The following is a 26,753-nucleotide window of genomic DNA, read 5'->3' on the forward strand; positions in this document are numbered from 1 at the left end:
AAAGAATAGCAGATTTGATTCGGGTCAAGGGCATGTACCTAGGTTGTGTGTGTATTCTGCATGCTTGTATATATATATATTAAGTTTATCGTTTCACTAGTGGCCTGGTGCATGAAATTTGTGCACAAGGTTGGGGGAGGGGGTATCCCTTAGCCTGGCCTGCACCTTCTCCAATCTGGGACCCCTCAGGGACTGCTGGCTTCTAACTGCTCCTGCCTGCCTGCCTGCCTGTTTGCCCCTAACCACTCTGCCTGCCAGCCTGCACACCCTCAACTACCCAACCCACCCCCCCTGCTGGCCTGCTCACCCCCAACTGTCCCCCCCCCCCCCCCGCAGCCTGCACATGCCCACCTGCCCCCTGACAGCCTGCTCACCCCAACTACCCCCCTGCTGACTTTATCGCCCCCAACTGCCCCACCCGCCAGTCTGCTCACCCCCAACTTGCCCCCATCCCCCGCCGGCCTGATCACCTCCAATGCCCCCCCAGCCAGCCTGATTTCCCACAACTGCCCTCCCCTCTTGGCCCCTAACCACCTCTACCTTGACCCCGCCACCATGGCTTTGTCCAAAAGAACATCCAGAGGTCTCCTGGAAGATCTCCCAGTCTAATTAATATATTATCCTTTTATTAGTATAGATAGAGGCCTGGTGCATGGGTGGGGGCCAGCTGGTTTACCCTCAATGGTGTCCCAGATCAGGGTGGGATTCCCTTGGGGGATGGGGTGGCCTGGGAAAGAGGCTGGGGCAGTTTGCAGGCCAGCCATGCCCCCATGGGGTGAGGGTTCCCTCTGGAGGGGCGTGGCCAGCCAGTAGGGCTGAGGGGACTGGGTACTGCCATCTTGTGACTATGAGTGCCAACATCTTTGTGACGGTCAATTTGCATATTCCCTCTTTATTAGATAAGATAATACATTGCAAATATTTAAAATGTACAGTTTGATGAGATTTGTACACACATTTGGGTATAGGGAGTAGGAGACTCAAGTATCCTCACAGCAATGACATAGTGGTGTCCTCAGACCTACACAATCTCCTTCATTGTGTACCTCACATTTATGAAAGAAATATCAAGACCTACTTGTCCTACAAGCTCCCTTTTCTATCTTGGTGTCTTTTTCTATGTCTGCCTCCTCTTTGCCCTTAAAACATCTCACCAGAAGGGACATACTTTCTTCTGTGTCATATTCTCCTTCTTTCCAACTCAAGGATAAGCTATAATGGATATAAGTATTTCTTTCTTTACTAAAAAAGAAAAACTCAAGGAAAACTAGCTTTTGTTATAATCAAAAAGAACTGAAAAATTTAGAAACATCCCCCTTGTCAACGCCCAATGCTTGAGCCTATCTCTTGACAAAGAAGTCAAGCATATAACCACTCCTCCTGAATCACAAGCCTCCGGGTTGGTAGTTCAAGGAGAAATTAGTTGCTTAAAATAACCATCTATTCTGCTCATGCGTCTGCAGGTCATCGGGGCAGATTCTTCTGATCTCAGCTAAGCTCCCTCATGCATCTGCAGTCCAGCTGTGGATTGGCTCATTGCTCTGCTGATCTTAGCTGGGATCTCTCTTATATGCCCTGGGTCATCTGACTATCAGCTTTTCCACAAAGACCTTGGCTGCTCCATATGTCTTCCTGACAGGTTAGCCTGGCCACATACCCATGGGGATCCCAGAAAAATAGGGAGAAAGTAGAAATGTACAAAGTCTTTCTCTGTATCAAATGTGCTAGCAACCTACAGACGATGAAAACACACAAAACCCAGATTCAAGTAATGGGGAAATGGATGCCATCTCTTTAGAGAGAAAAAACTGTGAAGTCGTAGGGCAAGGGGCCTGGATTCAGAAAGGATCAGAGAATTGGTACCATTTATGCAAACAACCTGACATCTCTGCCAGTTTCCATCTGCCATTGATGTAGGACAATTCCTCAGCACTGCCAAACTGCCCATACGCTGGGGTCAAGAGAGAGCTCTTTGGCAGAGAATTACAGACACTTAAGAGTAGCACAAGGCTGGCAATTTCTGGAATGGTAAGCACAGAGGAAACATGAGTGGACTCAGCCGTCAATCTACAGTTTGGGGGGTTGGTCCATGATATTAGCACCAGAGATCTGAAGAAATACACAACAGGCTAGGTCCAAGATGGCACCAGCATAGGAGGACGCTGAACTCCCTCACTCCCATGAGCAAAATCAAATATGCATGAATATAGGTAGCAATTACTCCTGCAAGACAACTGAGTGCTGAAAGACAGCTTCTGACAACAAACAAGAGAAAGAGACCAACAGAGAAGGTTGGAAGGCCCAGGAGCCCTCTGGGAGCTGCAGGAACTCTCTGCAGTGGGTGACACCATGGTTCACTTTTCCCTTCATCTGATAGGGTAAGCGAGAGCTCTATTGGGGGTTTGGGCTGCCTGCACGGTCACCATAGCACAGTCAAACTACATCGCCTGGAGCCTCCAAACCAAAGGAGTAGGCAGAAAGAATAGGACATCAGCACACCCACCTGACCTCCCTGGCTGAGAGCCCACCCCCAACCACAGGCTAAGTACGTCAGGCGCCCTAAGTGCATGCCTGGCTCCAATGGGCTTTCCAAACCTTCCTGGCAAATAAAGCCTACACAGAGGTCTCTGCTAGACGGTTCCACTTTCTGTACAACTAACAAGAGAGAGATTGTTTAGAGAAGGGTAGGGAGCAATGGGAGCTCTCCGGGACTATGGGAATTCTCCAGGGTTGGAGGTGGACCAAAAACAAAAGGTGGGGGGCAGTGATCCAATCATAAATTCAGGTCATAGTGGGTAGTCACCTCACAGGGTGATCTAACCTCACCTCACAGGGTGATCCAATCATAAATTCAGGTCATAGTGGTTAGTCACACCCAGGCATATAACTTCTTTAGAAAAGGCTGATCTTTGCTTCAAGCAAGTCCTACCCATTGTTTCTGTGCATCTAAATTCCCACAGCTTTGGAAGGTCTCTCTGCAAACTTCTTCCAATACAACCTTTCAGACCCCTTATAAGAGCACATAATCTTAACATATAATCCCACCCTACCTTGCTTTCTCTCACCTCCATGCAATCTTCCTTATATCCCCTCCTTAAGTTTAAATGCGAAAAAGAAACTGCAAAACTGTTATTCTTCAGAGCATTTGGGATCTCACTTACCCGGCATGTCCTCAGTTTGGCTCAAATAAGCTGTTATAAAAATTCTTTACAGGTTTGAATGTTTTTTAACGTCACAGAACTATTGTCAACTTCTCCCTCTGCCTCTATAGGTGGGAGGGAGCTCTGTCCAAATCTCTTTATTTCTCCTTGCAGTTCTATGTCTAGTCTTATTTTGACCCTCTGTTCTTAGGTACATATACATCAAGAATTATTTCTTCTTAGAGAACTGACCCTTTGTCAACACTTCTGCTTTTCCCCAATAATTTTCCTGGTTCTGAAGTCTGCTTTGTCTGAAATTAATATAGCTACTCCAACTCTCTTAAGCATTCACATGGCATACCTTTCTCTCTTCATTTTTCATCTGTCTGGGTCTGTATATTTAAAGTGATTTCTCATAGATAACACAGAGCTGGGTCTTGTGTTTAATTTTCAATCCACTCTGACAGTCTCTTTTCATTGGTGACTTTAAACCATTCACATTTACCCCTAGTAAAGTGATTATTGATAGAATTGGATTAATAGCCACCATATTTGTAACTTTATTTCTTACACATTAGTTTGCTGCCTTGTTTGTTTCGTTTTTCCGTTGCCTCTTTTTCTCTGCTTAAACTGGTTTTAATTGAGCATTTAAATAAATTTATGTGACATTCTCACTTCTCCTAGGGCACATATGTCAAACACAAGGCCCGCGGGCCAAATCCAGCCCGCCAGGCCTTGCAATGTGGCCCGCACCACGCTGTCATCACTGCACTCCGCTGTCAGTTTATGACATTGTCAGTTTATGACTGTTCAGTAAACCATTCAGCCCGCGATTTAGGCTGGATTTTAGATTTTGGCCCCTTCTCTGATTGAGTTCGACACCCCTATCCTAGGGTATCAATTATACTGCTATTTAAAATTGTTAGTGGCTGGCCCTCGAGTTTGCAATTTACAAGTAATCCAAATCCACTTTCAAGTAACACTGTCCTGCTTCACAGGTAATACAACCACCTTAAAATAGAGCATTTTCCGTTTCTCCCTCTCATCCCTGATAACATCCTTACCATCAATTTAGCTTACCCATAACTGTAATTATTCAATGCATTGTTGCTGTTATTATTATTTTAGACAAACTATGATCTGTTAGATCAGTCAAGAATAAGAAAAGTCAAAGATTTTATTTTAGTTTTATAATTTCTTCTGTAATGCTCTTCCTTTACGTGGAGCCAAGTCTTGTTTAACTTTTCTTACAAGGCGGGTGTACTGGCAATCAGTTTTCTCAATTTCTGCTTATCTTAAAAGTATTTATTTCTCCTTTGCTTTTCAAAAATAATCTCACTGGATACAAAAATGCAGGTGGGTGGCTTTTTTTCTTTCAATATTTTATTTCACTTGCTTCTTGCTTATGTTTGAAGAGAAGTCTGATGTAATTCCTACCCTTATTTTTATGTAGGTAAGGTGGGTTTCTTCCTCTGGCTTCTTTCAAGATTTTCCCTTTGTCTTTGATTTTCTGCAGTGTCTCAATGATATGCTTAGGTGGACTGTCTTAGTATTTACCCTTGTTGATGTTCTCTAAGCTTCCTGGACCTGTGGTTCATATCTGTCATTAATTTTAGAACATTCTCAGTATTTATCTTGATTTTTCTGTAGTCTGAAAATGATATGCCTGGGTGTCGTTTCTCTGGCATTTATCCTGTTTCTTGTTCTCTAAGCTTTGTGGATTTGTGATTTGGTGTCTGGTATTAATTTGGGGAAGTTCTCAGTCCTTCCTGTTTCAAATATTTCTTCTCTTTCCTTCTGGTATTCCCTTCTCATATATGTTACACCTTTTATAGTTGTCCCACAATGTGTGAATATTCAGTTCCTTTCTTTTTCTTCTTTCTTCTCTTTCCAGTTTGGGAAGTTTCTATTGACACATCCCCAAGCTCACTGATATTTTTCCTTAGCCATATCCAGTCTGCTGATGAACCCACATAAGGGATTTTTCATTTCTGTTACTATGTTTTTTTTCATTCCTAGCATTTTGTTTTAATGCTTCCTTAGTGTTTCTGTCTCTCTGCTTACATTATCCATCTGTTCTTGGCATATTGTCCACTTTTTTCCATTAGTGCCCTAAGCATATTTATTGCTGTTCTTTTAAATGTCTGGTGTGATAACCCCAAAATTTCTGCTATCTCTGAATTTGTCTCTGATGTTTGCTCCCTATCTCCAGACTAGTGTTGTTATTGTTGTTGTATTGTTGTTGTTGTTGTTGTTATTGCTTTGTGAGGGTTTTTTGCTGGGAGCAGCTTTTAAATTCTAGGCCACACCATTTTCCTTCTATTGTTTTTCCAGCCATTCCAAGATTTTTACAACCAATTTTTCATATTAAATCTCTCTGTTTATAATATCTAGAAAGATTCCTATTTTCCTATTAGATATTGACTAGGAAAATAGATGGAGTACAGCCCTCATATGTGGGCCTCTGGGGTGCCATGCCTGGGCAGCCAAGAGTTCTTAATACAATTGGAGCAGGATATATTCAGAAATATGTGCCTTGGGAGCAGCAAAGACATAAAGGTTGTCATGCAGTACAAATGAGAAAAGGAAACCAAAGTTTTAATCATGAAGTTGCTTGTGCTCTTATCCTCCTCCTTACTGCTGCTTAGTCTTCACCTGATTTACACAGCTGTTAAAATTAACTGTGGACTCTGCAATCTCCTTAAGAATTATTTTAAATTTTGTCTTTTAGGAGGTAATGGATAAATAAACAGTGGTACATCTGCACAATGCTGTGTTATTCAGCACCAAAAACAAATGAGCTATCTTGCTATGAAAAGACATGGAATAAACTTAAAGGCATATCACTGAGTGAACAAAACTAATCTAAAAAGTCAGTGTACTATTTGATTCCAACTATATTACATTTTGTATAAAACAAAACTGTGAGGACAGGATAAAGATCAGTGGTTGCCAGGGGGTTGTGGAGAGGGAGGAATGGATAGGAAGAAAACAGCATTTTTAGGACAGTGAAATTATTCTGTATGATACTATAATTGGGGATACATGTCATCATACATTTTTCAAAACCATAGAACATCCAACACAAAGAGTAAACCCTAATATAAACTGGTCTCTGGTAATAATGATGTGTCAATCTGGTAATAATGATTAAACCCTAATATAAACTGGTCTCTGGTAATAATGATGTGTCAATCTGGTAATAATGATGTGCATAACTGTAGCAAATGCACCACTCTGGTGGAAGATATTGGTAGTGGGCAGGCTGGGCCTGTGTGAGGGCAGAAGGTACATGGGAAGTCTCTGTACTTTCCACTCACTTTTGCTGTGGACCTAAAATAGCTCCCTTCTGTTACCAGCTATCGTGTCAAAATCTGGCAAAGACATGTTTGAGTGGCACAGTGAATCATGTTTGGGTGTCCAGGCAGGAAAGATATTGCACATTCGGCATGCTAATTGCAAAGTATCTATTAAGAGGACTGTTTACCATCATGTGGTAAGGGATGGTGAGACATCCGAGGACTAGCAACAGGAGAAACCATCACTGCTCCAAGGGGAAGGAGCCGTTCCTGGAATAGTCAGTAGAGGTAGTAAATAGGTTTTTTTGTTTTTTGTTTTTCTTTCTTTGGTTTTATTTCAGAGCTTTGAGCGAATTTATTGAGAGCAGCTTTCATGTACCAAAGGGATGCTGAGCTTTTCTCCATCATTAGCAGGTGTCATAGCCGGTGGACCTTTTATTAGCACTAGTTGGTAGGCCAGACTCCAATGACCACAATAACCACAAGCAGAAATAAAATCACTGCTGTCATCCCTCAAGATGCAGACTTTTTGTCTACCATATCCACACACCTGGTTTCAATGTGAGGTGTCTCATTTGTATTTTCTACCAGGTTGGCAAGGTCATCAATTATCTCTATGGCTGTCAACTATCTCTACTCTTTATTCCTGGAACAGTGACAACACTCAGAACTTCCAGACATAGGTGAAGTTTGGGGAAATAGGGTCTCAATGCTGTCTCTTTTCACTCTCCAATCTCCTCCTCCTCTTGCCTCCCTTTGGCTAAACCCATGCAGATGCCAGAGGCAAGGAAACCTTGATGACATAATCCATATATGTCAGCCTTCTGGGGGACAGCCTGGTAGAGAAGGGTGGGGAGTGGATCTGGAGGGACAAACAGAAGAAACCCATCACCCAGAGCCTGGGTCACAGGCCTGAACACCAGTTGTGAGACACAGAAGGAAAGTGAGGGCCAGGAACATGACACCTGCCTTTTATTTTTAAGGTGTGATTTAAAATGAGGGAAATTTCCAAATTAGAAGAAAGGTGCTTCAGTGATGCTGGGTAAATATAAATAAGACACTTGTCATCTGAACACCATCAATTGGGTACATCCTAAAGATCGTGGGCATCTTCAAGCAGTTGCCACTGCTGTGGCACACCCCTCTGAGAAAACCTGAAGACAACAGAAACATTCCTCATACACAGGCTTTTCCCTCCTCTTCTAGAATGTTCCTTGTCCTGGGATTCTAAGCCCTTTGCATTTTCATCTAGACCTACAAGTTTTCTCTTGGAGGGCACTGGACATTTTCCAATGTTACCTGAGGGAAACAAACAAGACACAAGCATGCTTGCACACAAATAGAATGTCTCATTTTGGCAAAGATACTCTGAATATGTAGTTTAGTACCCAACACTCCAATTTCATCTTAGAAATAGTCAAGGTCAAAGGACGTTGGCCAGAATCAAGGAGAGGCTCAGAAAGGATGCACAGCAGCCTCCTGCACCCTCGTGTCAGCTCAGGAGTTGAGTCACCAACCTGCGGTTTAGGGACAGTGGAAACTCATCAGCCCTTCCTCCAGGTGTTTTCTAAGAAACAACACACCTATGCAAATATGATCTTAACGTTCAGCGCTTTCCTCTCAGAGCCCTACTTGTAAAAACAGAAAAGGTCAGAAATTGCAACTGGTGACCTTGTGTCCACTCAGAAGTATATATTATCCCACACTGAACTTAGCATTGGTTGTTTTTTACTTTTTTTAATTTTTTTTAATTTAATTTTTGCCAATATTTAAAGTTGGGAAATTCACAACTAAAAGCTTGCCAGCTTCTCCTAAAATTTAGGATGCTCTGAGAAACCTGAGTCCATGCTCCGATGTGGCAGCTCCAGCAAGAGCTGAGGAATACCTGACTCCTTTTGCTAGGATGCGTGCTCTTCATGTCCACACTTCCTTTGTCCCCTAGCAACTGAGGTTAACCATGAGTCACTGTCATCATAATTGTGCTTTCGTTTTTCATAGACAAGTTAGAAAGATGAATGCTTCTCACGCATGTCTCTATCAAAATGTGAAGAAATCAAAGAAGAACTAAAAGAACCACATGTTTCCCAAAAAAAAAAAAGGTGGGGAGCCTGTTTTTTTGTGCTACAGTGATGCGGCCTGCTTCACTCACTGATGTTTTTGGCCTAGGCCTGAGTGGCTGTGGGGTGGTGATACCTGGTGTAGGCCCTACCGGACTCCTTCAAACCCACTTTAGTCTCTTGGATTCTTATTTAAATTTCTTTTCAAACTCTAGACATAAATTGTTTTCATTAAAAATGCTTCATGCCACATATAAGAATGGGGTGCCCAGTTTCTTATTTATTCATTCAGTATCCACTAAATAACGGAGCACTTATTGGCAAGATACTCTGTTAAGCACCAGAAATATAGTGATGCCCTGGCCGGTGTGGCTCGGTTGGTTGGGCATCGTCTCATGCACCAAGAGGTTGTTGGTTTGATTCCTGATTTGGCACATGCTTGGGTTGCAGGCTCCATCCCAGTATGGGGGCGAGGGGTGGGGGGAAAGAAACATTATTCTCTCGTATCAATGTTTCTTTCCTTCTCCTTTCCTCTCTCTCTAAAAACCAAGAAAAATAGGAAGGAAGGAAGGAAGGAAGGAAGGAAGGAAGGAAGGAAGGAAGGAAGGAAGGAAGGAAGGAAGGAAGGAAGGAAGGAAGACAAAGACTGACATGATCTTGGCCCTCATGGAAGAACCATTCTCTAACACTTCTCTAGAAATTAATTAGAGGATTTAACTACATAGAAGTCTCATTCTTCAGTGAGTGATTTTATAGCTTTTTCATAAGCCTTCACAATGACCTGGAAAAGTATCCTTGCATATGGCAATAAGGGCTGCTTTCTGTGAAAAGAAATTCGGTAAGAAGGGAGAGGGGCAATAATTATTTCATTGACAAGATCCCAAATGTTTTCACTACTGTATCCGTCAAGATAGGCTATTGTGCTGTGGTACAAATGACCCCAACTTCAGTGACTTATTTCCTATTCATGCCACCTGTCTGTCACAGATCAGCTATGATGCTCCCCCAGATCAGCTTCACCCCATGACTGATGGTATAGTCTCTATCTGTGATCCGGCCAGTTTGTAAAAGGAGGAAAGAGCTATAGTGGAACCACACAGTAGCCCTTAGATCTTCTGCTCGAAGTCTCACACCTCACTTTTATTCCCATTGCTTTGGACAAAGCAAACCTCAGAGCCACCCTCAACTTCAAAGGGGTGGAGACATATGACACCACCCCATCCCACTCACACACACACACACACACACACACACACACACACACACACCAGCAGGGTGGGCACTACAGGGAGGGCCCTTCAGGGAATTATCAGGGAATTATGTTACTGACATTTTGAACAGTAACACAATTTACCACAAAGGGCAATATAATCAGCATTGTCTGGTCCCTAAAGACCAAAATAAAGAGAGTTTGGGCATAAAAATCATATCTGCAAGAAACTGATAGTTTTCAGCTAAAAAGTCAAATAAGCAAAGGAAGAAAACGGAAAGCTCAGAATCAATTTTGTCCCCAAGTCACCGCTGCACTGCAGATGGACATTCACACTGTGTATCATGACCCTCATCCCAAGGTCAAGTTTCCCCTGCCTGCTGGTCATGGCAAAGTGACTGAAACAGGAAGCTCAGAAAATTGTTTTTTCGGGGGCTATTAAATAACTTCCCGACTCAATTGATTGATGAGTAATAACTTCTAAAATTAGCTCTGCATTTCATCACGTAGCCTGAAATGAAATTCACTCAGCTTACCTGAAATCCTAGGGAATGGAAATGATGAACAAATGTCCTTTAAGCTCCTCAAATTGTCTTCCTCTCAAGTTGATTACCAGGCATTATGTGTAGGGGTGAACGGGGGACTCATTTCCTTTTGTAGAGCCTCTCTTTCTCCCACAGCCTCAAAGTGCACCCACAAGTTTACCCAATCTTAAACATCAGGAAGGTCTTTGTTATTTCTTCACTGCATTAGAAGGAGATAAAGACAAGCAATTGAAAACTCGAATTACTTTCCACCCATGCTAACCCCTACTTTTTCTCTCCAAAAATTCACCAGGAAAAAATGTAAAACACACAGATGGGAGAAGGCAGCTGTGTGATTGGTAAGACTCTGGGGCAGGAACCAGAGGACTGTAGATACACAAATGTTTGCGGGCAGGGAAGGAATCCTCTTGTCCCCAGAGAGGGAGGCACTTAACTCCAATCGGGGTGAGGAGGGTGAAGGAATCATGAGGCTTTTAAAGCAATTAGCCAGATCTGCAGAGTATGTGAGTCACAGTTTATTTTCGCTAGTTTGTTTTCAGCCCCAGAGAGACATAAACTAAAATCCCCCCAATCATCTTACCCGAAGACCACTACACATGAATTCCATGGGAAAACATGATTAAAAATAGAAAGTCCTTATGGATCTGAGGACCTTTTGTCAGGATCGGAAAGTGGGTGGCCAAATGTGCTTTCCCAAATTTAAGCTTCTTAACCCACATTACCACTTCCTTTTCTACTAATTTCTAAACTCAGCAAGTATTTACCAAGCATCCGTAGGCTGTGAAATGCCTTTAGATGCAGAATTTACTCTCCCACCAGGCAATGAAGCACTTGCCTCCTGCCTACCTCTGAGCAGGTGTACATACAAACAAACCAGTCAAGCAAACAAGCTCCCCATGCTGTCTTAGGTAAGTCCCTCCCATAAAACATGACAAGATTTGCACTTTCATGAGCTTGAGTTTATTAACAAGGAAATCTAGAAGAACTTGAGAGAAAGTGTAAGGATAAAGTGGACGTTTTTCTTAAAGCCATACTCTAAAGATGGCCTTATCCAAAGCAACTAATGGATCCTTTCTAAGATGCAAATGCTATAGTCAAAAAGGAAACACAAAAAGGAAAACCTGCCGAAACCGGTTTGGCTCAGTGGATAGAGCATTGGCCTGTGGACTGAAAGGTCCCGAGTTCGATTCCGGTCAAGGGCATGTACCTTGGTTGCGGGCACATCTCCAGTAGGGGTTGTGCAAGAGGCAGCTGATCGATGACTCTCTCATCGATGTTTCTAACTCTCTATCCCTCTCCCTTCTTCTCTGTAAAAAATCAATAAAAAAAATATATTAAAAAAGAAAAAGAAAAAGAAAAGGGAAAAAAAAAAAAAAAAAAAAAGGAAAACCTCTTCAGGCCACACACAATGAAGAGGTAAAGTGCTAGAGGTGAAGACATGAATGAGAGGGACACATGGAGCCTAAACTCTCTGGGGAAAGAGAGACAAATATTTGGATGAGCATTGTGAATGGAGAGCTACACAGAGCTGTGGAACATAGAACAAAGACATTTAATATTGGGGAGTCAGAAAAGACTTCCTTGAGGAAGTGGCTTGGAAGTGAGCCCTAAAAGATTTGTAGAATACTAATTAGGACACATGGCGGCTCATATGACTGTCCATGGAGACTCTCACTGTCACCAGCTCCCCAGCTTTCCACCCAAAGAGCTCCCACAAGACGTGATGCATCCCAATCATCAAAGCTCAGCAGCAAACCACCCACCTGATTCTATTAGGCAGATGTAGGGGAGGAAATTTTTTTCCCTTCTTCCCTTAGGTTCTTTGGCTGGCCTAATAATTAAATTGACATAAGACAGATTAACAGGAGGAAAAAAACAAATTAATTTTGTACATATGGGAGCCCCATAAAACATGAGACCCAAAGGCAAGTCAAGCAATGGAGGCTTATATGCCATCATGAACTAAAAAATGGGATAGGGGCCTGGGGCTTCAAAGGAGAGGAGAGTAATTATAGAACAATAAGAAAAGCAGATGTTAGGTAATTAGAATTGTTTGCCCTGCCACATAGATGGGTCATTCCGATAAAAAGTTATCTCTGCTAATAGCTCTCTCTATTTCTTTTAGGTCATTAAAGAAGAGGTAAATTTTGCTTGAACCCTGGCCAGGTAGCTCAGTTGATTAAGGTATTGACCCCCCATGGCCAAGGTTGTGGGTTCGATCCCTGGTCAGGGCACATACAAGAAGCAACCCATGAATGCATAAATAAGTAAAACAACAAATCAATCTTTCTCTCTTTCTAAAATCAGTAATTTAAAAAAAAAAATTTCTTGAGTCTGCTGGGTCTGGATTGCCTTCAGCTCAAAACAATTCATTTGCCAAATGGCATATTTTGGGGTCACATATCCTGCCCCCCTTCACAAATAATAAGATAAATGGAGAAAAAAGTTGAGGACTATTTTCAATCCAAAAAGTATAAATGGAAAACTCCAAGGTTTACTAGATGGGTCATCACAGAAGTGAGCTAATTTGGATTCTGTAAAATAGCCACTAACTTCTGCCAAGATCACAGGTAAGTAACTATACTTCCCCACAATCAAGGTTAGTGCTTCACTTTTTTTGAAACAGTCTTTTAAAAATAATGAAATACAAAAATGTAGCTTTACAAGTAGAACAAAAAGGAGGAATTTCTTGTCAATTGTTTGACAAATGTACTTCAAAACTTTCCTTTAAGATAGGTAAAAAGAGAAAACTAATATGGGTGTTGTCAGCAGTCAATACATTTAAGGATAAAATTGTACATTGCTTTTCTAAAATGTCATGATTTAGTTGGAGTGGGCATATTCAACACCATATTTCTCAGGAATGAGCAATTACCCAGTTTAACCAGCAGTACTCCAGTTGGCAACCAGATGTATGCAGCTCGATCCGACGGACAAATTTGGGTATAGAAAATCCAGCAAATCAAAAGCCATGTACAAACTGCATTAGTGTTAAAGATGTGTCTTCAGAAGATGCGTGGCCATCATAAATAAAAGTGTCCTTTGATATAATTCTCGTTAGTAGGATGCCTGTTTCTTCTGGGGGTTATTTTAAGCACATGGAGTGTCCTCATTAACCACAAAAAAGAACATGGGCTGAGCACAGAAGACATCAAAAAACCCGAACTCCATGACCATAGATAGCATACCCGCCCACAGTGTTGGTATCTCAAGGACATCTGGCCGCCTTTTCCTTTTACCTATGATAGATGCCACTGGTCCCCATTGTTCTGCCAAAGCAAATGAAATCAAGCTCTCTCTGCTAATCTTGAAGGCATTCTATTGGTCAAAGCCACCTTCCTTAGCTGAGTCACCTTTCTTAGTCAGCCAAGAGCCAACCCACTCAGGAATCTTGTCTGTTGAAAGCACTTCCTACTCAACTCCCAGAGATTCTTTTGTTGGGTATATCATGCCTGGTGCTCTGTAGTGTGTGTGTGTGTGTGTGAGTGAATAGGCCAAAAGACTTCAGGGGAAATGGGTTTCTGGCCTTTCTTGAAATAAATGTAACTATTGCTTCTAATTTGGAGATCTACAAGTCTAGAAGTAAACTCCTGGGTAATCTCCCAGGTTGTAATACATTTATTGGGTGGAACTAGAAGTCTATGAGTCCTGTCTTACTCTTCTGGGAAAGATATCTCTTGAGAAAATTATAGCAAAGCAATAATGTTTTTTTCTTCTTGTTTTCTGTTTAAAAATAAACTGTTCAGAGAATAACATGGTATATTCTGATGTTTTTGTCCTGAGATAACTGCATTTTACCTTATAGTATGTAATGTGACTTGAACAGTTATTGTTTCTATCATCCATATGACATAGAGATGGTAACATTTCCACTGGGGCTACTATTCATCCAACTAGTCAATATACTTTATTTCCTCCAAATATTCATATGGCGTCTTAAAAATTGATTTCTCAAGTATGAGTCAGTTGGACCCAGTGAAAACACAGTGAGTTTTCAACAGGTGCTGGTAAGTCAGTTTTCAGCATTCTCTGGTTTTTGTTAGGTTCAGTCATATTCTTCCAAAGAATATGCTAGCACATCCACTGGATGGCTTACTGCATTTCTTTCTTGACCTTCTCCCAACGAACACCAGAAAAGTAAAATCCCCAGAAAGCCAAGTTTAAAATATAAATATTAGCTGACAGATTGTCAACTTTCCAAATGTCAGTAGGAGAAATGAAAGGCTGCAGACTGATGATTGGTAGAAGCAGAGACATACGGAATGACCCCAATCTATCCAAAGGACTGTCTTCTGTCTTCCTTGTCCCAAGCCTGTCTGAAATGACTCCAGCTCAGGTTCTATTTGGGATATTTACAATTCTTTTCTGTTTATGTAATGCTCTTCTTCAAATTGACTAATGGTCTCTTTCTCTTTCTCTTTTCCACAGTCTCTCTCACAGGTCTCTAGAGGTTCTGGTTTCTAGGAGAAACATAACTGAACAATTCAGAAGCATCCTCATGGCAAAAAAAAAAAAAAAAAAAAAAAAAAAATCCCCATCTTACATTTCCACACAGGAAGCTTTCCTTCATGATACTTTCACATCTTTTCAGTTCACTGTTATATTCGTAATTATCCACGTTTTCTCAGTAGTTGAGATTTTTTTTCCCAGAAAGATTCATACATATCTCAAGTTGATCATTTTCAAGTGGATAGTATTACACTGGACATGATGCAGCATTAAAGATTCCCTAAGAAAACTTACAAGAAATATCATTTTTTCTACTCTTAGATGGTCCCAAACAACATCTTTCGGTTTAAAATGTGCCAAATTGTTCTGATTTCCCCTCTCAACATAGGGAGGCTGTCTCCAGGAAAAAGAAATGGAAGACCAGGGAGCAACAGTGGAAGTGAAATTTACATTTTCACTTGGCTTGGCTTTCTATTGATCACAAAAGGCTTCGCAGCTTGAAACAATAGGAATTAATCATTTCATAGTCAGAAATCTGGACTGACTGGTTTCTCTGCTCTGAATTTCAAGGGGCTCAAATCAAGGTGGCAGCAGGGTTTTCAGCTCATTCAAGTGGTTGGCTGAATTCAGTTCCTTGTGGTTGTAGAGCTGAAGGCCTAGCTTCCCCGCTGGCTATCAGCCAGGGGTTGGTTTTGGAGCCCCCAGGCTGCCCACAGTCCATATGGTACCCTCTCCCCATGGCTGCTCCAATCTCACTTACACTGGAATCTCTCTGCCTTCCTCTTCTGTAATCCCTCTCCAACTCCAGCCTGAGAAATTCTCTGCTTGTAAGGCCTCATCTGATTAGACTGGGCTACATAATACAGGATAACCTCCCTATCTTTTATAAATATATAGTATTTTCCGGCATATAAGATGACCCCCTAATTTTACAGTTAAAACATAGGTTTAGGCCTATATTCGCTGTATAAGACTACCCCCCACTTCAAAGAAAAGACTTACTTTGCCGTCGAGATCTGCAGGTAATTTTTGTGCAATTTTGGTCTTTTGCCCCCGATTTTCGGTTGACATTTTTTCGTTTCAAAAGTCGTCTTATACGCCAGAAAATACGGTGTGTGTGTGTGTCTCTGTGTGTGTGTGTGTGTGTGTGTGTGTGTGTGTGTGTATTTTTTTTTTTTCAGAGAGAAAGAGAGAAAGAGAAACATCAATGATGAGAGAGAATCATTGATCAGCTGCCTCCTGGGGATCGAGCTCGCTATCTGGGCACGTATGTGCCTCCTAGTTTATGGGTCAATGCTCAACCACTGAGCCACACTGGTCGGGCATAACCTCCCTATCTTAAGGTTCATAACCTTAATGACCCATGAAAGTCCTTTTTGCCATGTAAGATATACACAGGATCCAAAGATTAGGAAGTAGACATCTTTGGGAGGGGGCATTATTTGAACAATTACATCACTGTGTATTTTTCTTTGAATTTTGAATTTGTACCATTTGTCCTAGTATGTATTATCTATTCAAAAAGTAATTAAAATCATGGAAAAGGACATATGGAACACGAAGATGACAGCATTTGTGGAAGTTGTAGCATATTTGCTGAGTGCTTGCCAAGTGAGACTCTGTTCAAAGAGCTATACTGGTATCACCTAATTTAATCATCACATTATCATCTCAAATTTACAAATGAGGAAACCCACATCCAGAGAAGTTGAATGTTTGCCCAAGATCCTGCCAAGTCCCCAACTATGGGAAGCTCTGCTCTAATACCTCCTCCACCTCTCCCTCTTAGAGATTTGTCTAGGCCCTATGAGTGGTCGGCAAACTCATTAGTCAACAGAGCCAAATATCAACAGTACAACGATTGATATTTCTCTTGAGAGCCAAATTTTTTAAACTTACACTTCTTCTAATGCCACTTCTTCAAAGTAGACTCGCCCAGGCCATGGTATTTTGTGGAAGAGCCACACTCAAGGAGCCAAAGAGCCACATGTGGCTCATGAGCCGCAGTTTGCCAACCACAAGTCTGGGGGAATAAATGGAGGGAAGTGACTTTAAGTGTGCTGTGTTTTATGAGAGCCTGGGGAAAGTTTTCTTTTTCTAATAGATCAACACCCTGTACAAGCCATTTCCTCCTGCCCAACTGAGGTGGGAGAGAGCCGGAGGCCACCACCAGGAACAATGAGCTGGGCTCGGCAGAGAAAGGCACTGGGCGCAGTTTTTACAGGAGGCAGGCTACAAACCACCTTCCTGACTTCTATACCTGCTTCTAAGCATCACATGTATATATTACCCCAAAGGCCACGAGTAGCTGCCTGGTGGCCCATGCCTACATCTGCATGCCATAGGGAAGGCGGTGAAGGGCAGAGAGAACAGAGCCACCCAACAATCCCCTCCATACACAGATTTCCGGCATCCTATCTAGTGCTTGTGAAATTAAGCTCTATTTTCTTCTAATTAAACAAGTATTTAATGTGCATTGAAGAAATTTATAAATTACACCATGAGCAAAGAGAACAAATTAAGTTACCATATCTCTCCACCAACACAAAGCCACTGCAATATATTGGTGTATGTGCCTCCAGGTGTGTGTGTGTGTGTGTGTGTGTGTGTGTGTGTGTGTGATGAGGGAGAGAGAAAAAGAGGCCAAGAGAGAATAAGTTGCATTATTTTATGAAAAAGTAGAATCATCACACACTTTTATTTATATTTACTTTTTGTGAACATATTTTTCATATCAGTAGACAAACTTCCACAATGATCCTCTTTTGCAGTGCAAATGAAATTTTTGAAAAATGAGTCACACAGCCTTGGCTGGTGTGTTACAGTGGTTAGAGCATCCTGTGCACCAAAGGGTTGCAAGTTTGATTCCTATATAAGGGCATATACCTGAATTGCAAGTTCCATCCCCAGGGGGGAAATATCCTCTGGTGAGGATTATTTTCAATGAAAAGGAGTAACACCTATTCATTGAGGAAAAGTTAGAAAATACAGATAAGCAATATAAAATTGTAATTCCACCATGTGGAGGCAACCACTGTTAGCATTTCCACCTTCGCTGTTACTGAATATACACTCCTCTAGCCCTTCAAAACCGAACACTGTCGCCAAGCTCTCTAGACACAATTTTGCTAGACACACATTTGCTAGACAGGCAGCAACAACAGAAGGGAAGCTAAATCTTCGCTCACATCCTTGATTTTTTCCTTAAGACTAAGTTGAGAAGTGTTAGATCAATGTACATGTACATTTTTAAGGCCATTGATCAATATTACTAAATTGCTTTTAGGAGGAGGTCACAAGGTATGGGGGTACGTTTTCCCATGCCCTCTTACCAATCTTGAGTGATTTGATTTTTTTTTTAAATCTTCCAAGCATCCCACTTAAAACACTTTCAACTCTGGCACAGTCCAAAGCTGTTTTGTGTCTTGCTCTGGGAATACAGACCTAAACAGCTTTTCTGGCATCGTGTGTTAATTAGATCCTGTTCCGCTGTGAGGGGCAGATAAATTCTAATCCCAGAAAAATCTTGAAAGACACATACATTTACAAGGAGAAAACTATGTGATTACAAAAGAAAATATTCTGGCAAAAAAAGAAATAAGATGCCCTTTGAAATTGTGTTCAGAAGAAAATAGACTCGTCTTCAGTTTGATTTCATTTTCTTTAGCGCCCAATCCCAAGGAGTCCATTTGTACCTTTTAAGACTTTGTGTCAAATACCAATTTAAAAATCCAAGTAGGTCTGACACGCTTTTGGTGACATACTTTAGCACAAAGAAGGGGAAACACAGGAACATCCCATGCTCTTCTCTCTTGCTCTGCCTCTCCAAAGACGAAGCACCTGTTGAGAAGGCTCATCTCTAAGACACTCTTGTCTTTTGTGGATCTGGTTTGCCAGAGCATGTACTCTGCCACATGGAGCTCAGACCAGCACAGGCACTGGCGCATTTCCAGCAATTAATCTGACCAATTCTATTTCAACCACTAAATCTCCAGTTTTAATCAACTTGCAAATTCCAATCACCCCCAGCAGTGAGCAGCCACAGTGAGGTCTGATGGGAGCAGTGATGGTGTCTATGACCCCAGAAGACCTCTCTCCATCAGCTATCACTTGGAAATCTCTGGGGGTCTCGCTGTCTCCCCTTAAATTGTCACTCCTTTTATATAAGATATCTGAATAAAGAAGGAAATGACGCCCAGGTACTGGAAGGGCTGCTAACTTGGGGCCAACTGATATTATGCCCCTCCTGCTGGAGTGTGTGGAAGGGAAATAACTACCCAGGAAATAGGTGTCTATTTTGTTCTTGAATATCATCGCCTGCCTGTCTTGACCAGATCTTTTTCTCCCAGCAGCTCCAGCGGTGATACCACCGTGCCAGTCATCTGAGGGTAATGGATTCCTTCGTGAATTTGAATTTCAGGGTGACATGTACCCAGAGTTCCTAGTTTAACCCCAACTATTCAGCCTTTTGGACACTGCCAAAACCTGCCATCTCACCCAGCAAAAAACCGCTATGGCAGGGGTTTGGGTGCCTGGCAGGTCCAGGTTATATATTACAACAAGTGGAATAAATCACCTCTTAACATGGCAGGTAAAGCTCATTCATTCTTAGCATCTCCATGTTGAAAACCACATACCAAGTAATAAATTGTTTTCCTTCGTAGCTGAATCTACCACTTTATATTATGGGTTAAAAATAAGAAACCTACTTGTGCTTTTTTTAAAGTGTTGAGATAAAAGGGAGAGGACAGTGGTAACCAAAATTTGCCTTTAAAAAATGAGACCTATTTCCTAAAACTGCCAGCACAGTTATTCTAAAATACAATATTGAAAATTAATTCTCACCAAAACCGGTTTGGCTCAGTGGATAGAGCGTCAGCCTGCGGCCTGAAAGGTCCCAGGTTTGATTCTGGTCAAGGGCATGTACATTGGTTGTGGGCACATCCCCGGTGGGGGGTGTGCAGGAGGCAGCTGGTCGATGATTCTCTCTCATCGATGTTTCTAGCTATCTATCCCTCTCCCTTCCTCTCTGTGAGAAATCAATAAAATATATGTATAAGAAAATTAATTCTCTCTGTAGAAACAGTAATTGAATGCTAACCAATGTACACTTTTTAAAATAGCTAATATTTATATCTTAATTGAACACAACAGAAAAGACCACAGGCATTTTTTCTGTTGGGTCAGAAATTAGGAATTGAGTTGTGCCAACACTGTCAGGCACACCTGCCAACAGTTTAGCATCTCCCGCTTCATGCTTCTCTGAATGGCAGGAAATGTTCAGCATTGTCACAAAGCTGCCTTCCTGTGCTCTGCTACATAAGCATCTTCCACCTGCATTATTTTTCAGGGCTTTCCCCCCCCCCCCCCGTCTTGAAAAAAAAAAAAAAGAAAGAAAGAAAGAAGAAAGAAAGGAAAGAGAGAAAAGAAAGAAAGAAAGAAAGAAAGAAAGAAAGAAAGAAAGAAAGAAAGAAAGAAAGAAAAGAAAAGAAAAGAAAAGAAAAGAAAAGAAAAGAAAAGAAAAGAAAAGAAAAGAAAAGAAAAGGAAAGGAAAGGAAAGGAAAGGAAAGAAAAGAAAAGAAAAGAAAAAAAAAGAAAGAAATCGCACCTACCTGTTCCTCTATCTACAAAGATTCCTTCCACAGTTTGTTATTGTTAAATAAAGTCCTGATTCCTCTTAATCAATCAAACTTAAGCTTTCTGCCTAAGAGCACTTGCATGGTGTATTTGCTTGGGTTGCATAGTCTGTTCAACACTGATAAATATTATCAGGCAACAGTTACCTCTATATGATATTGGTGAAATGCATGCCACAGGCCAGCAGTTGTTTGGCCCTGCCATGCTCCATAGTAAGCCAGAAGAGTCTCCGCCCACCGGAGTGGCCCTTAACTGGAATATGGAAATCTAAGGTCAAGATAACTCTGAGACAAAATTCAGATCTCCCCAATGGGATCAGCCTAGAGATGCCCATAGAGTTTTGCCTGAAACTTTCCCCTACTGAGTTTCTTCCTATTTCCATTGTCTATTGCTGCTTAACACACTACCCCAGTGGCCAGCAAACTCATTAGTTAATAGATCCAAATAGCAACAGTACAATCATTGAAATTTCTTCTGAGAATCAAATTTTTTAAACTTAAACTTCTTCTAATGCCACTTCTTCAAAATAGACTTGACCAGGCCATGGTATTTTGTGGAAGAGCCACACTCAAGGGGCCAAAGAGCTGTATGTGGCTCTCAAGCCACAGTTTGCCAACCACAGCACTACCCTAAAATCATTTATCTATTGTGTGTTAAAAACTACTCCAAACTTCAATTATCTATTGCTGCATAACAAACTACCCCAATGTTTAAAACAGTGATTGTGAGCTGTGGTGAGGGAGGGGTTGTTTTTTCTTTTTGTGTTTTTGTTTGTTTGCTTGCTTGCTTGCTTGCTTGCCCTGGCTAGGGTGGCTTAGTTGGTTGGAGCATCATCCTGTATATCAAAAGCTGGTGGGTTCAATACCCAGTTAGAAAAACAGCAAAAGCAAAACTAGTGACTATTTTATTTGCTCATAATTTTCCTGGTCAGGAATTCAGACAAGACCTGATAAGGATGTCTGTCCATGATGTATGGGGACCTCAGCGAGGATGGCTCAAGTGATTGGGGAACTGGCTGGGATGGCTTGACTGGTGTCATATGACCCTGTCATCTGGGTTCCTCAGTTCTCCCTGTGACCTCTCCAAGTCACTAGCTTGGATTTCTTCACAGCTTGGTGATCTCAGGGTGACTGAGTTTCTTTCAAGGCAGCCAGCTACCATTAAGGACAAGAATAAGCTGCTAGGGCCCATAAAAGATACGCCCAGCATTGTCTCAGCACCATTTCCACCATGTCTACTGTCCGAGGCAGGTTAGAAGGCCAGTTCTGACAGGGGGAGGATGGACTGACTGCATCTTGGGCCAGTAGAGTGTCATGTGCAAACAGAGGGAAAGAATGGAAAGCAGCCACTTTGGGAGACCAGCTACCATACTCACCCCCACAACTACTTCCTCACCCCACTCCCATGTCCCCCCCACCTACTCCCTCACAGGTTTCTCCTGGGAGAACTAATTGAAACCACTTGTACCCGAACACTCATCTCACCATCTGCCTCTGGGGAACCTGACCTAAGACACAGGTTATCCCAATCCAAAGCCTCTTCTTCCCAGGGTGGTTACTAGCTCAGGCCAAACCCAAGTCTCCATCCTGACACTTGCAAAGCCCTCGGGGAAAGCAGAGTAGCTCTAAGTCAGGGGATCTCAATTTTGCCTGCTCATCATAAATACCTGGGGACTTAAAAAAAAAAAAAAAAAAAAAAAAAAATCCAGGTCTCCTACAAAACCCAGAGATTCTGAATTAATTGGGTGGATGGGACCCATATGTGGATATTTGGGGTTGTTAGCTTTTTTTTTCCTCCCTAGAATTTTTAATGTGCAGCTCAGGCAGAGAACCACTCTTCTAACTAGTCCAAGCTATCAGCTGTTAAAGTGTGCTCACACTGAGTGTGTTTGGAGAGAGGTGTCCGGTGAAGAAGATAAAAAATAATAACCTTTGATCAAATCACCTCTTGTCATCCTACCCCTTATCACTGCCATCAAAAAATGTTGGTTGCTAATCTGCTTTCCAAACACAGTTGCTCTGTTTTCCGCTGAACATGCCTTGGCTGAATAAAAGTCACATAAATGTAACCTCCTAGTTTTGAAAAACAAATTAGTTAACATGGACCCTTTAGTGTATAGCATAGAGAATGTGATTCCTAAACCCATTCATGCTTTATCAACCTGGTACTGCCTAGCTTTCTCTTCTTAAAGAACAAAAATCAATCTTGGCTCTATCAGTGCCTCAGTGGACACACACACACACACACATACACACACACACACGTCTTCCAATGCCCTTTATTAAACTTCTAGGGTGATATCTGCCTATTAAATTTTCAGAGTCTAAAAAATATTGCAGAGTATGAAGTATCAACAGGCACTTTTCCTGGCTAATTCCACAACACATAGGACAGTTCTCTTCTTTCTTTTCACCTGTTTCTGTGGTTATATTTTCTTCTTAAATTTTTATCCTTATTCCTAATTCTCAGCTTGGTTGCTATCATCACTGGCTTTTATTCTAGAAACCTTTGTGTGTTTTTTTAATCAGCAAGATAGAGATCAATGCAATACAAAATATATGCTAATGCAGAACTGGATTCTGCTGTCCCATGCCTGGGCGCCAAGAGTAACAATCACCTGCAAACACAGTCGGGAAGAAACTTGAACTCATCCCAGACCTTGAGTTTCCTCTTTCCTGGGAAGCAGCAATCCTGAAATATCTCACTTTAACATTTTTCCCAGGAATTTTAACATCTATGAAATGAGATGTCATATCATTGTTATAGTTTAATTAGCTTTTTTTTCTTTCATAGTTGTACAAAAAGTAATAGTGTGCCTTAAAACTGATAAAGTCTTAGTTTAAATGAAATATGGCAATCCAGGCCTAACCGGTTTGGCTCAGTGGATAGAGCATCAGCCTGTGGACTCATGGCTCCAGAGTTAAATTCCAGTCAAGGGTTTTTATATACCTTGGTTTTGGGTACATCCCCAGTAGGGGGTGTGCAGGAGGCAGTTGATTGATGTTTTCTCTCTCATGGATGTTTCTAACTCTCCCTCACCCTTCCTCTCTGTAAAAAATAATCAATAAAATATATATATTTTTAAAAATACGGCAATTCGCATCCACTTGGCTGTAGAGAGACTTGAATACTATATTTCATATGAAATGCAGGGATGGGGAAGCAAAGAGAAAAATGGCATTTCCTCTCTGACATAGCCCATTATGGACCCTTCCTGGAACGAACAGCTACCCCCAAAGCTTGGAGTGCAACTTGCAGGCATGTGTAGACACACACAAGGTGCCCCCCCCACCCAAAATGCATACCCACACTAAAGGCAGTGTTCATTAAACTAAATTTCATTCTCAGAGTTGAGCTATCAGCTGTTAAAGTGTGTCATCCTAAGAGGGCTGCAGAAGGCTCGGAGTCGGAGAGAGAGGACGGAGGCATTAGGCCAGGGAGGAGAGAATGTGGTGCCACAGGCCTTAAGGAAGGAAGAAGTGGCTATGAGTCAAGAATCAGGCAGCCTCTAGTCTAGACTCGAGGAAAGGCAAACAAGCAGCTCCTGCCCCTAAAGACTCCTGGAGAGACGCGAGCCACTGGCCTAAAATCGCACCTGGAGGTCCTTTCCCAAGAACCGACAGGATGGCGGAAGTGGAGCAGAAGAAAACGCGGACCTTCCCCAAGTTCACCAACCTCAGCGTGGATCTCGTGGATCTCGATCAACTGCTTGCCATGTCCTATGAGCAGCCGACGCAGCTGTGCAGAGCCTGGAGGCGGGAGCAGCAGCTGAACTGGGGTCTGCAAAGGGAGCAGCACCAGCTGCAGATGCGCCTGCGCAAGGCCAGGAAGGAGGCCCCGCCCCTGGAGAAGCCCGAGGTGATGGAGACACACCTGCGGGTCATGATCATCCTGCCGGAGTTGGTGGGCAGCATGGTGGGCGTGTACCATGGCAACACCTTCAACACCTTCAGGTGGAAATCAAGCCCGAGATGATGGGCCACTTCCTGAGTGAGTTCTCCATCATCTACCAGCCAGTGGAGCGGCGGCAGGCCTGGTATCAGAGTCACCCACTCCTCCCGCTTCATCCCTCCCAAGTGGTTAATAAAAGCACAGACTTACTTAAAATAAGAATAATAATTAAAAAATCACACCTTGATTTTAGACCAGTGGTACCCATCCAGAATTGTAAGGTAGTGATTTTAAACCACTGAGATCGTGATCATGTGTTATAGCAGCAACAGAAATTTAATACAGTCGGGTTTTAAATTATCCTTCTTACTATAAAGCCAAAAATTCTCAGAGCGGTGACCTAGGGGAGACCCAGGGGAGCAGGCCTTGTAGGAGCCTGAGAACCGGCACCCTGATTTTCCTGTTTCCCTAAAGCAGCTGGGATTGAGCGATTGTGACCCTGATTCTGAAACAGCAGATGCCGGGGTCTCTGGGCCCATTCCAGGAGATGTGCTGCATTTTGCAGCCAAAGGAGAGGACTCACGAATCTGCAAGTCTCCTCTTAAAACCCGCTTGTGTTTGAAAGCATGCTTGCTTGCTCCTGGGATGTGTGTAAGGGTCGGTGAGAGTTTACAGGAAAGCTTATTCACAAACAAGTTTAGTCACTTCACAAAAGTGTCCCCCCAAGAAAAGATAAAAAAGGTGTAGCTCTTGCCCCGGCCCACATAGCTCAGTTGGTTGGAGTGTCATCAGGTGCCCTGACAGGTGGCTGGTTTGATTCCTGGTCAGGGCACATACCCAGGTTTAGTGTTCAATCCCCATTTGGGGCATGTAAGGGAGGCATCTGATCAATGTTGCTCTCTCTCTCCTTTCTTCTCTTTAAAGTCAATTAAAAAACATATCCCAGTATGAAGATTTAAAAAAAAATTAAAGAAGAATAATCTTCCCTACATGAGATGGTGAAAGGGACTAAGCTCTCCATGCTTGGAAGTCCTGTGCTCTTAGCCTGTAGGCACTGGCTTTCGCTGTCCCATTCATTGTCCAGTCTCTCGCCCCACCCCCACCCAGGTCAATCATCCCTAAAAGGTCATCCTATGCCAATGCTTAAGCTTTGGGTGTCTTTGGTTGTTTTTCAGCATCAGGGAGAGGGTAGAAACTTGGGGGTAAGGTGCCTGATGGCATCTAATAAGTCCCAGCCCTACACTCCCCTTCTCCAGCCTGGTCTCTCCTGCCAGTGCCAAAAGCTGCAGACTACACTTCCCAGACCTGCCTTCCCCCTGGCTTCCAGTCAGGTGCTAGCGATAGAGGCCTGGCAGGAGCCGGGAAGATGAGAGACAGGGGGAAGCCTCTTCTCTGTCACTTGGCAGTGCTCTTGCCGAGGGGGCCACCGCCATGAAGGAGCAGCCATGGAGGCAGCGGTAGCTGTGGGCTGGTGCTGGCTTCTGGGTCCCTGCCAAGTCTGCCAGCCACGGCTCTCACAACAGCACATGGTGCACTCTAAGTAACATTATTTTCTCCTCGTTCTCTCCGATCCGGAGGTGGCAGACACATCCGGCAGTTAATGATCTTTGAGAAATCTTACCTTCCCAATTTTTCTCCTGGACTTCTAACGCCTTTGCAGCCCGCTCCCTCTTTGAACACCTACGGCAGTTTCTGTTTTCCCGATTAGATGCAGACTGATAAAAACCCGAACTTTTCACGTTTCTTGGGGGGGGGGGGGGGGGGGGGGGCAGGGAGTAAGCAAAACCCTTCATCTACCTTCACTATCCTGGGTTTAATGGATCTCATTTCCCTGGGATCAAAGGAATCAAAGTAGGGTCCTGCCCCAGAAAGGGGAGGTGGCTGGAATTTGGCAACACATGTCAAGCCAGACTGGAAGCCACTGTTCCTTCTTAGATACTCGTGGTCCTTAGGTGGCTTTCCCGGGCATTAGTGGCTTTCTAGTGCTCCTAGGAGAACCCATAAGGGTGGAGGTAAGCAGGGCGGGGTGAAGCCCAGCAGAGAGGAGCTGCAGGTAAAGCCTCAGAGGCCACTCCAGCCTGATCCCCAGGGGAGCTCTGCAGTGTAATCTATGCCTTAGGGCTTTCTTAATGATTGCACCCATTAGTCATTTTCTAAGTGCTGCAGGAAGAGGCTTGGAACTCCCAGCAATTTGACTGGCTCTGTAGCCTGAGAACAGGCCTCTAAAGAAGACTTGAAGGTGTGAACCTTTGGAAACAGAAATACCCTGAAGCTGGGGGAAAACACCCAGAAAAGGTCAAAGGAGCCCCGAAGGGATGTGGCCAGAGCACTGACCGGGCCCCTCTGATTGTGACTCTTCTTCTATCTGACTATGGGAGAGGGATGGCCAATGCTTCCCCTCTGCCTCCCAAATTTTACACAAAGTCCTCCCTTGGCCAACTCTAAGCAACAACCAGAGAGGGAAGGGGATTCTGGGAAATACAGTTCCCCGCTTCACCACGCTAATAACAGAACAATCCCGATAC

The 26,753-nt window shown here is 42.8% G+C and overlaps 1 pseudogene across 1 annotated transcript; it reads left to right on the top strand.

Annotated features, from left to right (window-relative positions):
- Positions 1-23,961: 23,961 nt before the first annotated feature.
- On the top strand, positions 23,962-24,447 carry LOC311632148 (small ribosomal subunit protein uS19-like; annotated as a pseudogene). Its single transcript has one exon. The product of its transcript is annotated as a small ribosomal subunit protein uS19-like (transcript).
- The last annotated feature ends 2,306 nt before the right edge of the window (positions 24,448-26,753 follow it).

Source organism: Pipistrellus hanaki (assembly GCF_964339955.1).
Source record: "Pipistrellus hanaki genome assembly, chromosome: 13".
Taxonomy (NCBI): Eukaryota; Metazoa; Chordata; class Mammalia; order Chiroptera; family Vespertilionidae; genus Pipistrellus; species Pipistrellus hanaki.